This window comes from Mesoplodon bidens (genome assembly GCF_964165515.1).
Source record: "Mesoplodon bidens genome assembly, chromosome: 7".
In the NCBI taxonomy this organism is placed as follows: domain Eukaryota; kingdom Metazoa; phylum Chordata; class Mammalia; order Artiodactyla; family Ziphiidae; genus Mesoplodon; species Mesoplodon bidens.
In genome coordinates this window covers 40460170-40476931 of record NC_138164.1, presented here as the reverse complement: position 1 = coordinate 40476931, position 16762 = coordinate 40460170, and the positions used below count along the sequence as shown (strand labels likewise).

The window sequence follows — 16762 nt, the reverse complement described above, 5'->3', positions numbered from 1 at the left end:
ACCCAATTAAACTTATTTTAAACTTAGTCCTGACCACGTACAGAACTCTTTTTTTCAGGGTCCACTTTCCATAAACCTTCTGTCACTTACTTTAGCACAATTCTGACTTTCAAGTGGTCAAATATCTGGAGAGATTAATTTTAGATAGACCTTCCTAAAAGATAAGTATTTTAAAAAGTTCACCTAAAGCTCTTACCTCATTTGCCTTTTCTTTCCTTAAAAGTTTCTTCACATCAAGTTATTTCCTTGCTGACAAATTTGCAACAGATATAACAAGATTTTATTTAGCTTATATTAAACGTAGGCACAATAAAAGTATTATACTTAATGTTGATGACTCTAACAGCATGTCTATATTAATTAGATCAACAAACGAACGTTAATACCAGGTCTTAATTAATACTGACTATTTCCCAGTTCACATGAACCTGAAGCTCATTTAGCTCAGTTTCTCTTGTATTTAGAATAGTTTGGTGTGTAAGTGCTTACTTTTCTTTAAGCCAATTAAATAGAGCTCATCCACAAATCAACCTCAGCAATGTTATCCAAAGACAAAGACACATACAAGGACACAAACATACAGAGACGTCATGGTTGTCATTTCAGAATTTCAGCACTGAGTCAGGTACAGCCATGTGAAGCCCATCAGTTTAGAAAAAGAGGTTGGATTCAAATTAGGTTTCTGGCAGATGGAACAAATCCAACTCACTTGTCTAGATGGCTGAATTTTTACAGAAAAGACACTTAGGTTTTTTATTTATCCTTGATAAGTCAGTTTCTAAATTACTTTACCCTCTTTCAAAAAGGTGCATTTTAGAAAGATGGCAGAGATGAGAGTTCCTAAGAAGACCAGAAAGGACATTTGCATCTCAAAGATACAGGCAAGTTTTTCCTAGGATGACTTTGTTTCCCCTTTGTTTAATATTTACAAGCCTCTTAAGATAAACAGGGAGGGTTTGGGGAGTGGTATCTATTGGAGAGTCAATCAACTCGTTCCCCACTGTCAAAGTTCCCTGGGGCTCCTGTGGGGAAATTAGAATCGGACGCCTCAAGGCCAAGGGAGTCCCCTGGCCTCTTATAGGATGTCCGCACAAGGGAACTTGCCCTGCTGTGGATGTGGCTCCCAGTCCAAATTGGGTGGCTTGTGGAGTCTTAGATGGTGATACTAAATCAGGCTCCTGTCCTCTGGGGGTTAACACAGAAACTTCTATTTGATCCCCGTGGGTAGGGGAAACAGGAGGTGGTGAATATGATGGCGGCATGGGGGGAGGGTGGGCAGGTGGAACAACTGCCGGTGCAGCTTGCTGTTTTGCAAAACACTTCTAACTGCGAGATCCTATAAAAATTGAGTGAGCCATTTAGGGGCTACCGCCCTTGTGATCCTATATTTTGGGTCCACACCCTATTACAATAGTATACATGTCTTTCTTAGTCATAGGCTCAGGGCTATGTTACACCCATTTATCTACTATAGGCCCCAAAGGGCTCTCCTTCAGGGTTGATGGAGTATTTCCCATTTTGTACACCCAAACGCAAAAGACGCAAACAAATTCTGGCATCAGTGCACACAAAACCAAGACCAAAACCAAGGAACCAGTTCCCAAATCGGTTCTGAGGGGGTGTAGTGGTGTAGAGAGCAGCCGTCTGGTGCAGAAGCCCACAGGCAGCTAGGAGGAACTGTGTTAGTCCAAAGGGTCCGGGACACATAGTCCATTCTCAGCCCAGAAGGAGCAGCCAGGGGGAACCAGTGGGAGGGCTTGACTAATTGAGCTTTGTGCCTGCTATAAAGCTTATTGTTTAGCTCTTGGCCAGTAAACTATGGAGGGTTTGTACGTGGCTGCATAAATGGGTCTAAGAATGATGGACAAGTGTGGTATTCGTTGCCTCCAAAGTGTGGAGAGACCTAAGTAAGATGTGTTGGGCTTGCTATAGTGTGTTGGGGGGCTGAATAGTTAACAGCTGAGGTTTAGCTGCAAAAGGAATTTTCTGGCTTTTAGAGGATCAGTTAATGCCCAGAAATTTAATAGTTGTGGACAGCCCTTGAATTTTATGTGGGGCAATAAATAGCCCACCTGTATGTTATAGATGGGTCACCAACCATGTTAGGGCCTTGTGCACCAGTCTCCTGAGGGGCTGTGGCTTAGAACCTCAGTTTAGTGCCAGACGGTGCAAGGGGACCCCAGGTCTTGCCAGCAAAGACTGTGGGCAATAGCTGGGCTGTTAAGATAGCCAGTAGGCAGACAGGTTAAAACATACTGGGTGCCTTCTGAAGTAAAAGTAGACTGCAGCTGGGACTCCTTAATAACTGGTACTGAATAGAACATAACAGCTAGATTGTCACAGCAAAGTAATTCCCTGGAGCCCTTTGGATATCCTCAATGAACTGGACAATGTTGGAAATGGGAGCCTTAATAGTGGGGATCAGCACTTCTATTTCAGTAGTTGATTATAAGTCACCACTCATTAATAGCAGGCTTTAATAGCAGCCAAATGGGGAAATTGAAAAGGAGAAATGGTGTGTTTAATGACTTCTTCTTTTCATAAATTCTGAATTATGGGCTGCAATCCCACAGCCCCCTGTCATACATGTTATTGGGGGATATTTACTGTCTTAGGTGGCAGTCTTATGGGCTCCCAGTTTCAGCTTCCACCAGGAAGGCCAGGAATTTGGGTTTGTTCCAAATGGCGTTGCAGTACATCAAGGCATCCATAGCTGTAACGGGAAAGGGTAGGGCCAAAGGGGCTACCACCCCTAAAAGATTTCTAATAAAGATTGTTTCAATAGTGACATTCAATGGAAGTTGAATGCTTTCTACTCCCCTGACTACTATGCCTTGTAATCTAAAGTGTGGCCCTTGCTTATAATTGGAGGGGTTCCCAGGAGGCACTGTAATTTGAGCTCCCGTGGTCAATGAGAGCCATAAGAAAATTTGTTTATGTGTGTCCCAAGGAAAATTAGAGAAGTATATGGGCAAGTGTCCCAGAGGAAGGCCACGCTCCAGGGATCTGCCAGGTCCCTAAGGCAGAGGCGTTGGCAGAGGTCAGGGTACAGGATTCGGAGAGGTGACGGCTACCCATCACTCCAGTCTCCTGAAGAGTCTGCAGCGCCTGAGCAAAAATTTCTAACTTGTGCTTGGGCGGTCTCAAGTTGACATCATTAGGGACCCCCGATCTCCAGAGCTGCCAATACAGGGAGGTCTGTTAGTCATCTCATGAAGGATGGAGCTGTGTGATGGCACCACCCCTTGGTGGAGCTCAGTAAGGGTCCCAGAAGTCCCTATATCCCTTAAGGGTCCTCTGCTGGGTTCCTGGCCAGTGGGGCAGCGGGGCCCATGTGCCTTTACTGGCAAGCGAGATTTGGGGCTTCCGAAAACTTATCTTTTTCGTATCCAGCTACAACATGGATGCAGTCCCACGCCTGTTGGACTGTATCTGCCGTTTCTTTGAATCGTCACAGCGTGGGTCTACAATTAGGGGGAGCACCCTTCTCCCCCTTCCCTTGGACAAATGTTTTCTAGAAAAATTTGCCTTTCAACCATGGTATAGTTTACATGTCTCTGTTTCTTGTTCATGCTGGTCATCTGATGTTTTCGTGCAATGGATGGTGACAGGGAACACCTGGAATGGAGTTTCCTCTTCCTGACTCATACGCTGCCACTTCCTGTTTAGGGTGTCCCAGTCAGCCTGGGTGGGGTCAAGGGATGACTTGCAACAGCAGCAAGAAATGCAGCAACATAGGAGGCACTTACCTCAGCGGCATTTGCCCGTTCAGGGTACCGTGATGCCCCTGGTACAGCTTCCTCTATCATCGGTTAGGGCTGTGTGGGGAACTCTTGGATGTATGTTTCGGGCATAGGATGGTTTGGGGTAATAGTAAAGCTGTGTAGAGACTGTGTATGTGTGATCTGGGGAGAGATGAGGGGCATGAGTGCCTTTGTGAGTGTACGGTTGGTGTAGCATGGTGTGGCTGGGTGGTGGGCTGCTTCTGGGTGTTTTGAGGCTATGTGTGCAGGCATTTGAGAAGAGGTAGGGGTATGCATTTTAATGCTTTGTGTGTTGGATCCGTGTGTATTCAGAGTGCAGGGGTTATACACATGCTCATCCTGTAGGGTAAGAGTCCAGGGAGTGTATTTTTGATGTGGAGGAATTTGCAGAGATTGGGGTTGTCAGTGTAAATTGGGGCTGCTAGCTGTGTGTGTATAATCAGGGGATGTGTCAGAGGCTGTTTATAGTATCTCAAGAGGGAGATGGGTGTATGTTTGTATTGGGGGTGTGAGGTCATGATGTGTTCTGGGGGGAGTATTTAGGAGAAAGTTGGAAACATTGTGTCTCTCTGATGGTATTTTGTGTTTGTCTCAGCTTCTGAGGCATTGTACATACATGGATGTTGACAGCTGTGTGCGGACTGTATGTGTTCTACTTGGATTTGGGGGGTTGTGTCTTATATTAAGAAGTCTGTGAGTTTGGTTTGAATATATTTGGCTATTGTTGAAGGGTTTGTGTGTTTGCATTGAGGGGTTATATGGGGTTGGGTGGATTTTTGTGGGGTATGAGGATTTAGGTGTTTGATTATCAGGGGCCGTTGGGGGTGTGATTTTGTATTCAAGACTGTGGCTGTGGTTTTATTGGGGTTTGTAGTGCATGTATATTGGAGCAGGAGGGTTCTGGGCACACAGTCAGGCATTTGCTCATAAGTAGGGAGTTTGTGTGTTTGAGGATGTTTGGAGCTCTGTGGGGCTCTGTGATGGTGGCACAGGTGACTGTGGGCAGGTGGAGTGTGTGTTGGGCTGGAAGGGAAACTCGAGGGCCTGTTGGGGACTGTGAGGCACCCATGTGAACTCCCACGTGGACTGACCTTTGTTCCTTCTGATCCTCTGTGGCTTGTCCGCATCCTGATCTTCTGTGGCATCTACTCCCCTGGAGTGGTCAGCGATACTCTGCTCATTCTTAGCCAGATGAGTCAGGAAATGTCACTTCCTCTGGCAGCTGGATGTGCCTCTTGCAAGTGAGTGGTCCTGGAGTCCAGGGTGCAGGACTGGTGGACAGATGCAGAGTGAAGCTGATTCCGCCATGAGCCCTCTCCTCAGTGAGGTGGCCAGGAGGTCAGGGCTGTATCTCCAGAAGGTCAGACCTGGCCAGTCCTCTCTAGAATGTGCTGGAGCGGCCAACTCGTTGAACGCACCCTGCCAGGAGATAAACAGACCCTGAGGACAATTCCTAAGGGAGAAGTCTATACCTACCCATCTTCCACTTTCTCCTTTGGATGGCCTCTACCACAAGGTAAAAGCTAAGCCCCCTCACACGGCCTTTCTTGGCCTGGTCTTACTGAGCGGCCAGTCTCTCCCCACATCCTGGCTCACTATGGGCCCTCTGGTGATACCAGCAAGAGGGCTCCCTGCATGTCAGTTCTCACCTCCTTCCCTTGGCCCATGCTGCCCTTGCTGTTTGTCCTGCTCTTACTCTCCCAAGGCTGTTAAGTCACCCTGTCCAGGTGGGAAGGATCCACTGAAAATGCACATTTGAATAATTACTGCATCACCTGAGTCTCTAGCATGTACCAGGCACTATGACGCTTGCCAAATCCCTAAAAACCCCACAAAGCGGATATGCTATTAGTTGAACTTTGCAGGTGATGAAGCTGAGGTTCAGAGGTGAGCAACCATGACCAAGTACCCTGTATGTACCAGAATATCAATCAGACTGGTCAACGTATCCAATAAAGCCAAACATTAGTCTGATCAGTACGCCTAGATGCAAGGCTGTAAAGGCGCAAAATATGTCCCAGCACGAGAAAGAGCAGTGCCAAGTACCCCAGCAAAGAAGCAGTGTTCATATCTTGCTTTCTTAATCAAAATAACTGCACATCAACCCACAATTTCCTACTCTGTTAATAGGAGAAAAATACCAATGTGCGTTGTCCTGTAAAACTACCTTAAAAGAATATGTATGATCCTGAGTGCTTTAGTAATGACCCCAAATCACCATCATGAAGTTGGGATACTTCTTAAAACACTGCAAGTCTTACACACTGGCATATAGAATCTGTAAAGTCAGTTCTTTGGGTAATGATGGTAGATAGAAGTGGCCCAGAAGGACAGAAGACAGAAAATAGAGCAGAAACGATTTGTCCAGAGGTGACAATGGGTCATAGCCAAGGTTCAAGCATTACGAGGGAGGTGGTGAAAATAGTAATGGGCATAGAGTGTAATAAGTCAAGGATATCTAATGTAGTTTCTAATGAATGTTTGTGAAAGACATATAACTAAAAAGATAATAGGCTGGGAGGTGAAACAATACAAAACATTTGATATATTTTTTACAAGGATAAAAGAAGATAGAAATGAACATTAAAGAAGTAGGTCTTTAGAAATAGAAATAGAATATAGAAAAACTATAAGATGGTTACTAACCTCACAATATGATGAGGCAACTTAGATTTATTTTGTTTAAATAAATTGGTAGACTATATTTACAGTAGTTTTAAGTTTAAAGAGAATTTTTGAGCAGAGTATTGAGTTCCCATACACCCCCTCACATCTATTCCCCAAACCACACTTTCCCCTATTATTAACGTCTTGCATTAGTGTGGGGCATTTTTTTACAATTGATGAGCCAATGTTCATACATTATTATTAACTAATATCCATAGTTTACATTACAGTTTACTCTGTTGTATATCCTATGGGTTTTGACGAATGTATGACAAGCATTGACCATTACAGTGTCATACAGAATAGGTTAAGTGCCCTCCGTTTTCCAGGATGTCCTATAGCTGAAATCATACAGCATGTATCCATTTCAGTTTGGCATCTTTCATTTAGCAATATGCGTTTAGGGTTCCTCCATGTCTCTTCCATTTAGTACTCTTATAGCTCAAGCTGCCATAACATAATACTATAGGCTTAGTGACTTTAACAACTCACAGTTCTAGAGGCTTGGAAGTCTAAGATCACGGTGCTGGCCAATTCAGTGCCTGGTGAGGGCTCTCTTGCTGGCTTGCAGACAACTGTCTTTTCACTGTGTCCTCACATGTTGGAGAGAGACAGAAAAAATTCTCTGGTTTCTTCTTATAGGGGCACTAATAGAGCCTAATCCTCATGACATCATTTAATCTAATTACCTGCCAAAGGCCCCATCTCCAAATACCATCACTTTCTTAGAGCTTGAATATATGAATTTTGGGGGAACAGAATTCAGTTGACAGTCTCATTCTTCTAACAGTATAAAATATGACTAATAAAGAAAGCTCATCATTAAATTATCTCTTTCCTAGCAATACATAGATATTTACGTGCTGTTTTAAACCATTTATATATTTTTTTACATCTTTATTGGAATATAATTGCTTTACAATGGTGTGTTAGTTTCTGATTTATAACAAAGCGAATCAGTCATACATACACACATGTTCCCATATCTCTTCCCTCTTGCATCTCCCTCCCTCCCCCCCTCCCTATCCCACCCCTCTAGGTGGTCACAGAGCACCGAGCTGATGTCTCTGTGCCACGTGGCTGCTTCCCACTAGCTATCTATTTTACGTTTGGTAGTGTATATATGTCCATGGCACTTTCTCGCTTTGTCACAGCTTCCCCTTCCCCTTCCCCATATCCTCAAGTCCATTCTCGAGTAGGTCTGTGTCTTTATTCCTGTCTTACCCCTAGGTTCTTCATGACATTTTTTTTTACATATTAATTGGAGTATAATTGCTTTACAATGGTGTGTTAGTTTCTGTTTTATAACAAAGTGAATCAGTTATACATAAACATATGTTCCCATATCTCTTCCCTCTTGCGTCTCCCTCCCTCCCACCCTCCCTATCCCACCCCTCCAGGTGGTCACAAAGCCCCGAGCTGATCTCCCTGTGCTATGCGGCTGCTTCCCACTAGCTAGCGACCTTATATTTGGTAGTGTATCACAGCTTACCCTTCCCCCTCCCCATATCCTCAAGTCCATTCTCTAGAAGGTCTGTGTCTTTTTTTTTTTTTTTTTTTGCGGTATGCGGGACTCTCACTGTTGTGGCCTCTCGTGTTGCGGAGCACAGGCTCCGGACGCGCCGGCTCAGCCGCCATGGCTCACGGTCCCAGCCGCTCCGCGGCATGTGGGATCTTCCTAGACCTGGGCACGAACCCGTGTCCCCTGCATCGGCAGGCAGACTCTCAACCACTGCGCCACCAGGGAAGCCCCAGGTCTGTGTCTTTATTCCTGTCTTACCTCTAGGTTCTTCATCACATTTTTTTTCTTAAATTCTATATATATGTGTTAGCATACGGTATTTGTCTTTCTCTTTCTGACTTACTTCACTCTGTATGACAGACTCTAGGTCCATCCACCTCACTACAAATAACTCAATTTCATTTCTTTTTATGGCTGAGTAATATTCCATCGTATATATGTGCCACATCTTCTTTTTCCATTCATCTGATGATAGACACTTAGCTTGTTTCCATCTCCGGGCTATTGTAAATAGAGCTGCAATGAACATTTTGGTACATCACTCTTTTTGAATTATGGTTTTCTCAGGGTATATACCCAGTAATGGGATTGCTGGGTCATATGGTAGTTCTATTTGTAGTTTTTTAAGGAACCTCCATATTGTTCTCCATAGTGGCTGTACCAATTCACATTCCCACCAGCAGTGCAAGAGTGTTCCCTTTTCTCCACACCCTCTCCAGCATTTATTGTTTCTAGATTTCTTAATGATGGCCATTCTGACTGGTGTGAGATGATATCTCATTGTAGTTTTGAGTTGCATTTCTCTAATGATTAATGATGTTGAGCATTCTTTCATGTGTTTGTTGGCAGTCTGTATATCTTCTGTGGAGAAATGTCTATTTAGGTCTTCTGCCCATTTTTGGATTGGGTTGTTTGTTTTTTTGTTATTGAGCTGCATGAGCTGCTTATAAATTTTGGAGATTAATCCTTTGTCCGTTGCTTCATTTGCAAATATTTTCTCCCATTCTGTGGGTTGTCTTTTGGTCTTGTTTATGGTTTCCTTTGCTGTGCAAAAGCTTTGAAGTTTCATTAGGTCCCATTTGTTTATTTTTGTTTTGATTTCCATTTCTCTAGGAGGTGGGTCAAAAAGGATCTTGCTGTGATTTATGTCATGGAGTGTTCTGCCTATGTTTTCCTCTAAGAGTTTGATAGTTTCTGGCCTTACATTTAGATCTTTAATCCATTTTGAGCTTACTATTATGTATGGTGTTAGGGAGGGATCGAATCTCATACTTTTACATGTCCCTGTCCAGTTTTCCCAGCACCACTTATTGAAGAGGCTGTCCTTTCTCCACTGTACATTCCTGCCTCCTTTATCAAAGATAAGGTGACCATATGTGTGTGGGTTTATCTCTGGGCTTTCTATCCTGTTCCATTGATCTATCTTTCTGTTTTTCTGCCAGTACCATACTGTCTTGATTACTGTAGCTTTGTAGTATAGTCTGAAGTCAGGGAGCCTGATTCCTCCAGCTCCGTTTTACGTTCTCAAGATTGCCTTGGCTATTCGGGGTCTTTTGTGTTTCCATACAAATTGTGATATTTGTTGCTCGAGTTCTGTGAAAAATGCCAGTGGTAGTTTGATAGGGATTGCATTGAATCTGTAGATTGCTTTGGGTAGTAGAGTCATTTTCACAATGTTGATTCTTGCCATCCAAGAACATGGTATATCTCTCCATCTATTTGTATCATCTTTAATTTCTTTCATCAGTGTCTTATAATTTTCTGCATACAGGTCTTTTGTCTCCTTAGGTAGGTTTATTCCTAGAAATTTTATTCTTTTTGTTGCAGTGGTAAATGGGAGTGTTTTCTTGATTTCACTTTCAGATTTTTCATCATTAGTGTATAGGAATGCCAGAGATTTCTGTGCATTAATTTTGTATCCTGCTACTTTACCAAATTCATTGATTAGCTCTAGTAGTTTTCTGGTAGCATCTTTAGGATTCTCTATGTATAGTATCATGTCATCTGCAAACAGTAACAGCTTTACTTCTTCTTTTCCGATTTGGATTCCTTTTATTTCCTTTTCTTCTCTGATTACTGTGGCTAAAACTTTCAAAACTATGTTGAATTAGATTGGTGAGAGTGGGCAACCTTGTTTTGTTCCTGATCTTAGTGGAAATGCTTTCAGTTTTTCACCATTGAGGACAATGTTGGCTGTGGGTTTGTCATATATGGCCTTTATTATGTTAAGGAAAGTTCCCTCTATGCCTACTTTCTGCAGGGTTTTTATCATAAATGGTTGTTGAATTTTGTCAAAAGCTTTCTCTGCATCTATTGAGATGATCATATGGTTTTTCTCCTTCCATTTGTTAATATGGTATATCACGTTGATTGATTTGCGTATATTGAAGAATGCTTGCATTCCTGGAATAAACCCCACTTGATCATGGTGTATGATCCTTTTAATGTGCTGTTGGATTCTGTTTGCTAGTATTTTGTTGAGGATTTTTGCATCTATGTTCATCAGTGTTATTGGCCTGTAGTTTTCTTTCTTTGTGACATCCTTGTCTGGTTTTGGTATCAGGGTGATGGTGGCCTTGTAGAATGAGTTTGGGAGTGTTCCTCCTTCTGCTATATTTTGGAAGAGTTTCAGAAGGATAGGTGTTAGCTCTTCTCTAAATGTTTGATACAATTCACCTGTGAAGCCATCTGGTCCTGGGTTTTTGTTTGTTGGAAGATTTTTAATCACAGTTTCAATTTCAGTGCTTGTGATTGGTCTGTTCATATTTTCCATTTCTTCCTGATTCAGTCTTGGCAGGTTGTGCATTTCTAAGAATTTGTCCATTTCTTCCAGCTTGTCCATTTTATTGGCATAGAGTTGCTTGTAGTAATCTCTCCTGATCTTTTGTATTTCTGCAGTGTCAGTGGTTACTTTTCCTTTTTCATTTCTAATTCTATTGATTTGAGTCTTCTCCCTTTTTTTCTTGATGAGTCTGGCTAATGGTTTATCAATTTTGTTTATCTTCTCAAAGAACCAGCTTTTAGTTTTATTGATCTTTGCTATCGTTTCCTTCATTTCTTTTTCATTTATTTCTGATCTGATTTTTATGATTTCTTTCCTTCTGCTAACTTTGGGGTTTTTTTGTTGTTCTTCTTCTTCTTTCTCTAATTGCTTTAGGTGCAAGTTTAGGTTGTTTATTCGACATGTTTCCTGTTTCTTAAGGTAGGATTGTATTGCTATAAACTTCCCTCTTAGAACTGCTTTTGCTGCCTCTCCTAGGTTTTGGGTTGTGGTGTCTCCATTGTCATTTGTTTCTAGGTATTTTTTGATTTCCTCTTTGATTTCTTCAATGATCACTTCATTATTAAGTAGTGTATTGTTTAGCCTCCATGTGTTTGTATTTTTTACAGATCTTTTCCTGTAATTGATATCTAGTCTCATAGCGTTGTGGTCAGAAAAGATACTTGATACAATTTCAATTTTCTTAAATTTACCAAGGCTTGATTTGTGACCCAAGATATGATCTATCCTGCAGAATGTTCCATGAGCACTTGAGAAAAATGTGTATTGTGTTGTTTTTGGATGGAATGTCCTATAAATATCAATTAAGTCCATCTTGTTTAATGTATCATTTAAAGCTTGTGTTTCCTTATTTATTTTCATTTTGGATGATCTGTCCATTAGTGAAAGTGGGGTGTTAAAGTTCCCTACTATGAATGTGCTACTGTCGATTTCCCCTTTTATGGCTGTTAGTGTTTGCCTTATGTATTGAGGTGCTCCTATGTTGGGTGCCTAAATATTTACAATTGTTATACCTCCTTCTTGGATCGATCCCTTGATCATTAGGTAGTGTCCTTCTTTGTGTCTTCTAATAGTCTTTATTTTAAAGTCTATTTTGACTGATATGAGAACTGCTACTCCAGCTTTCTTTTGATTTCGATTTGCATGGAATATCTTTTTCCATCCCCTTACTTTCAGTCTGTATGTGTCTCTAGGTCTGAAGTGGGTCTCTTGTAGACATCATATATATGGGTCTTGTTTTTGTATCCATTCAGCCAATCTGTGTCTTTTGGTGGGAGCATTTAGTCCATTTACATTTAAGGTAATTATCGATATGTGTGTTCCTATTCCCATTTTCTTAATTGTTTTGGGTTCGTTATTGTAGTTCTTTTCCTTCTCTTGTGTTTCTTGCCTAGAGAAATTCCTTTAGCATTTGTTGTAAAGCTGGTTTGGTGGTGCTGAACCCTCTCAGCTTTTGCTTGTCTGTAAAGGTTTTAATTTCTCCATCAAATCTGAATGAGCTCCTTGCTGGGTAGAGTAATCTTGGTTGTAGGTTTTTCTCCTTCATCATTTTAAATATGTCCTGCCAGTCCCCTCTTGCTTGCAGAGTTTCTGCTGAGAGATCAGCTGTTAACGTTATGGGGATTCCCTTGTGTGTTATTTGTTGTTTTTCCCTTGCTGCTTTTAATAGGTTTTCTTTGTATTTAATTTTTGACAGTTTGATTAATATGTGTCTTGACGTGTTTCTCCTTGGATTTTTCCTGTATGGGACGCTCTGTGCGTCCTGGACTTGATTAACTATTTCCTTTCCCATATTAGGGAAGTTTTCAACTATAATCTCTTCAAATATTTTCTCAGTCCCTTTCTTTTTCTCTTCTTCTTCTGGAACCCCTATAATTCGAATGTTGGTGCGTTTAGTGTTGTCCCGGGGGTCTCTGAGACTGTCCTCAGTTCTTTTCATTCTTTTTTCTTTCTTCTGCTCTGCAGTAGTTATTTCCACTATTTTATCTTCCAGGTCACTTATCCGTTCTTCTGCCTCAGTTATTCTGCTATTGATCCAATCTAGAGTATTTTTCATTTCACTTATTGTGTTGTTCAAAAAGAGGAAAAGAGGAGAAAATCATAAATCTTGCTCTCAAAGTCCACCTCCTCAAGTTGGGATGATTCCTTGTCTATTCATGTATTCCACAGATGCAGGATACAAGTTGATTGTGGAGCTTTAATCCGCTGCTTCTGAGGCTGCTGGGAGGGATTTTCCTTTCTCTTCTTTCTTCGCACAGCTCCCGGGGCTCAGCTTTGGATTTGGCCCCGCCTCTGCATGTAGGTCGCCGGAGGGCATCTGTTCTTCGCTCAGACAGGATGGGGTTAAAGGAACAGCTGCTTCGGGGACTCTGACTCACTCAGGCCTGGGGGAGGGAGGGGTACGGAGTGCGGGGCGAGCCTGCGGCGGCAGAGGCCGGCGTGATGTTGCACCAGCCCGAGGTGTCCCGTGCACTCTCCCGGGGAAGCTGTCCCTGGATCCCGGGACCCCGGCAGTGGCGGGCTGCACAGCCTCCCCGGAAAGGGAGTGTGGACAGTGACCTGCGCTCGCACACAGGCCTCTTGGCGGTGGCAGCAGCAGCCCCAGCATCCCACGCCCGCCTCTGGGGTCCGCGCTTTTAGCCGCGGCTCGCGCCCGTCTCTGGAGCTCCTTTAAGCAGCGCTCTTAATCCCCTCTCCTCGCGCACCAGGAAACAAAGAGGGAAGAAAAAGTCTCTTGCCTCTTCGGCAGGTCCAGACTTTTTCCCGGACTCCCTCCCGGCCAGCCGTGGTGCACTTACCCCTTCAGGCTGTGTTCAGGCTGCCAACCCCAGTCCTCTCCCTGTGCTCCCGACAGAAACCTGAAACCCGAGCCTCAGCTCACAGCCCCGCCCGCGCCGGTGTCCGAGCAGACAAGCCTCCGGCTGGTGAGTGCCGATCGGCACCCATCCTCTGTGCGGGAATCTCTCCGCTTTGCCCTCCGCACCCCTGTTGCTGTGCTCTCCTCCGCTACTCCCAAGCTTTCCCCCTCTGCCACCTGCAGTCTCTGCCCTTGAAGGGGCTTCCTAGTGTGTGGAAACCTTTCCTGCCTCACAGCTCCCTCCCACTGGTGCAGGTCCCGTCCCTATCCTTTTGTGTCTGTTTATTCTTTTTTCTTTTGCCCTACCCAGAGTGCATGGGGAGTTTCTTGCCTTTTGGGGGGTCTGAGGTCTTCTGCCAGCGTTCAGAATGTGGTCTGTAGGAGCTGTTCCACGTGTAGATGTATTTCTGGTGTATCTGTGGGGAGGAAGGTGATCTCCGTGTCTTACTCTTCCGCCATCTTCCCCCAGGCCCCTAAGGAGTTTTATTAGCAACTAATCAAGATGTTTTTTCACAAGGCTCCCGATTAGCTGTTGGTATACTAAGAGTGAATCAGAGTTAGCATAGTTTCTGATTTCTTTACATTGTCTATGTGGATGATCATATTTTTACTGCTGGGGGTGGCGGTGGTGGGGAGTGAGGGAATGTTGCTTTCCTGCTCCTGATGTTTCAGTCCTGTCAAGAGAGCGCGTAGGGTCCTATCAGCGCTGCTTCTTTACTGACTCTGCCCCAGGGTGATCAAGTGACTTATATAGAAAGCTTGAAAAGAATTAAGTGAGCATGCTTGCCTTGACTAATTCTGTTCTCTCCCTTGAGAGTGTGAGTGTCTTCTGTTTCTCTCATTCTGTGTATTACTAGTTAGTAAATCTGCCCAATTCTGCGGTTCAGTTATGTGATCATTTCATTCAAAGTGGATTCTCAAGCCAGGGTTATCAAGAGTAACAGGAATATTCGGCCCTCCATCTTTTCTCTTTTATCTTATTTCCTAATTTATTCCAAACCAAATGGAATTAAGGCATTGTACTTGCTGAAAGGTAATTAGAAGTTCCTGACACTTGGTGCATTACCTGGGAACACTGAGAAATAAAAGGAAAGGAGCAGACATTTTGGAGAGGAAAATGTCCATGTGGAAAATCTTTTGTTACTGCCAAGGAAGGTAGTCTACTGCCTTGGTCTTTAATGTATGGTGGGATGTTGAAACCTTTGACTGTTTGAAAGTATTTAGGTTTGTGCAGTAAACTGCTGAAGCTTAGAAAACGTTTAATGCATGCTGTATAAATGTGCCGTGCTTGCTGGGAGACTAATAAACTTGGAGGCTGAACACAATAGAAATTTACGATCTCACAGTTGTAGAGGCCAGAAGTGTGCTGTCAAGGTGTCAGCAAGGCTGCTCTCCCTACTGATGCTCTAGGGGAGATTCTATCCCTTGCCTCTTTCAGCTTCTGGTGGTTGCCAGCTTCCTTGGCTTGAGGCCACGTCACTCAGTTTTGGTCTGTGTCTTCACATCACCCCCTTTCTGTGTCTGTATCTTCTCTTTTGTGTGTCTCAAATATCCCTCTGCCCTTCTTGTATATTAAGGACAATTGTCATTCTATTTAGGACCCATCCAGCTAATATAGGATGGAAATCCCATCTCAAGATCCTTAATGACGTTTGCAAAAACCTTTTTTTTTCAAATGAGGTAACAGTCAAGGCTTAGGACATGGATATATCCTTTTGGGGGCCACCATCCAACCCACTACACCAGCCCTAAGATACTTTGATTTTGGCTGATGGCTGCTGCTTATGGTGTGGGTGAGTGGCTGTTTCTTTCGAGCCACTTAAGTAAAGGTCTGATATAAAGAAAAGGGGCATTAGGGAGTTGCAGGTGACTGAGCAATACCTGGAGCGGAATGAATAAGGCACCTGGAGGGTCTTTAGTATACAGAGACCTTTACCTGGCACTTGACTTGAGAGTGTGCAGGAGTTTACAGGGCAGGAAAGTCTCAGGCAGCCGTCCACCTTGCCTTACTCTTCAGGTACAGTTTTTCCCAAGCAGGCTTGACTGAGACAAAGACTCAATTATAAGGAAAACATGTTTTATAGAACTTGTCGGCACTGACACATATGGTCTACCGTAGGCTCAAGTGACGCCCTTCACATGTGGACCCAAGCTGACACTGGATTTGTCAATTATATTGGAGAAAGAAATGTTGTCCTAAAGGCAGCCGCCTTTGGTCTATGTAGTTCCATAGCAGGAGGCAGTGAAAATGGCCATGGCGGCATAGGACTGTCAAATCTACGCCTCAGACCTGGAGGTGTAATGTCACTCGACAGAACCCATAAACAGTTCAGTACTGCAGTGTAAACAACAAGGTCATCAAAGAGGAAGGATAACGCAAGAGTCCATGTGTGACAGATGCTCAGGGCTGTGCACTGCACATGGCAAATTCATAGTGACAAATCAATGTCAAGCTAAAAGTTTCCTCCTGGTTCGAAGTTCGCAGGTCAGAAATTTCAGTTAAATGGCATAGACTAATGGACATTCTAGTGAGGCTAAAACCAAAGAGACTTTCTCTTTCTCTCAAATGCCATTGAGTTTCCGCTATGTTCTTTGATCAAAGTCTTGACTGGATTCCGGGAACAAAAATGTGCCTAGTTTCACTCTTCTAAGAGTGGGGGATTGGCTTGCTTTTGAGATTGTTTTTAAATGTTGGGGATAGTGCTGTAAAATCAAATTGTATCTTAGTAACTCTTTAGACTCTTTAAAAGCATGGTTCATGAGAGGGTTGATAAACTGATAAAACAGCCAAGGCCCTGAGAGACCCACACCCGTGTCAGTGACAGAAGTCCAAGCTACAGATACTGAAGGAGCCCTCAGTCCCATTCAGGCAATGAAAGCCCTGTCACTGAGAATGAACCAAATGTACATTTGGGAGGATTGTTTATGGACATTTAGGACTTTGGATTTTTAACCCACAGTAACAAGGAAACTTGATTTCAAAATTGGGATTTAATACTTTGGAACCTTAATTCATAAGAGCGTGTCATGTGTGCCCTTTTAATTTGTCTGTGAAGAATTTGATACTGGCAAAGGTGTACTTACAAATTTGCAACATTTCTATGATTTCTGAATTGTATTACTGGATGCTTTTCTGTATTTAATCTTAGTTTGTCATTTGACCTCATCAA

At 43.2% G+C, this 16762-nt stretch overlaps 1 protein-coding gene and 1 pseudogene across 2 annotated transcripts in view; both read left to right on the top strand.

Moving 5' to 3' along the window:
• LOC308620079 (uncharacterized protein) overlaps window positions 1–861 on the top strand; it is a gene marked incomplete at its 5' end in the record, with an annotated part of 92727 nt that extends 91866 nt beyond the window's left edge. The window contains one exon of the mRNA XM_081239415.1: window positions 807–861. The remainder of the gene's footprint in view (window positions 1–806) is intronic.
• The window catches only part of LOC308620769 (centrosomal protein of 78 kDa-like), a 571052-nt pseudogene that overhangs the window by 107324 nt on the left and 446966 nt on the right, over window positions 1–16762 (top strand). The gene's annotated exons all lie outside the window — the stretch shown is intronic.